Source organism: Otolemur garnettii, unplaced genomic scaffold, assembly GCF_000181295.1.
Source record: "Otolemur garnettii isolate 467f Iridium unplaced genomic scaffold, OtoGar3 scaffold00221, whole genome shotgun sequence".
Lineage (NCBI taxonomy): Eukaryota > Metazoa > Chordata > Mammalia > Primates > Galagidae > Otolemur > Otolemur garnettii.
The window spans coordinates 1599176-1600193 of NW_003852616.1; the positions used below are offsets into that span (position 1 = coordinate 1599176).

The 1018-nt window shown below is 45.9% G+C and overlaps 1 pseudogene; it reads right to left on the bottom strand.

The window, feature by feature from the left end:
• Positions 1 to 146: 146 nt before the first annotated feature.
• LOC100953842 overlaps positions 147 to 1018 on the bottom strand; it is a 10644-nt pseudogene continuing 9772 nt past the window's right edge.

Sequence of the window (1018 nt, forward strand, 5' to 3'; positions counted from 1 at the left end):
GTGATTCTCTTGTCTCAGCCTCCCGAGTAGCTGGGAACACAGGCGCCCGCCACAACGCCTGGCTATGGAGTTTGGCTGGGGTCGGGTTTGAACCCACCACCCTAGATGTATGGGGCCGGCGCCCTACCCATTGAGCCACAGGCGCCTCACTCTTGTCTTGAGAAAAGGTCGCTTGGGGATTTCTTGAGTCGAGTCCCAGTTTGCGAAAACTCTGATGGAGTAATAGATGCAGAAAATTGAGAATTTTCGTCAGCGAGCAAAGCAGAGTCGAAATGAAAACTTACCCTATTCCATCGCGGTCGAGGTTTTAGAGAACCCAGGGTGAGGGAGTGAGGAGGTGGGGAGCTGGGAGGTGTAGGATGTTTGTATAATCAGAAATTGGCCAGTGCAGGGGACATTCTGCTTCTTAACAAGGAACATAAAGAAGAGGTGAAATTGTAATTGGGAAGAGGGGAGGGGAGGAAGGAGCAGTAAAATCTGAAAAATCTGAGAGATAGTCTGACATTGTGGGTTTATGCCTAGTGGATTTGTATATTGAAATGTTCCAGCCATGGCTGAAAGTGAAGCCTCTCCCTCTCCAGTGACTCAGAGCGCAGTTTCTATCACCAGCTCGTTCTGTAATCAGGATCTGAAATACTGACAAGTAGTAATGAGACACAAAAACTTCTCTCAGACTATGGAAGCAGAGGCTAAATATTACAGAAGTATATCATTTTGTAAAGCATTAAAGTGAGAATCTTCAATGTTGATGGATGGCCGGGGTTCATTTTCATTACTGTATAGTATTTCCTTGTAGTATATACTACAATTTATTTGAGTACAGCGACGTTACGGCCATCTCCAACTTCTTGCTATTGCAAAAAAAAAAAAAGTTCTTCTACAAGTATTTACCAAGACTATACTTAGGAGTAGAATTCGTGGGTTATTATTCTCAAGTTGGCTCGGCGCCTATAGCTCAACCAGCTAAGGCGCCAGCCACGTACACCTAAGGTGGCGGGTTCGAATCCCCAGCCCGGAC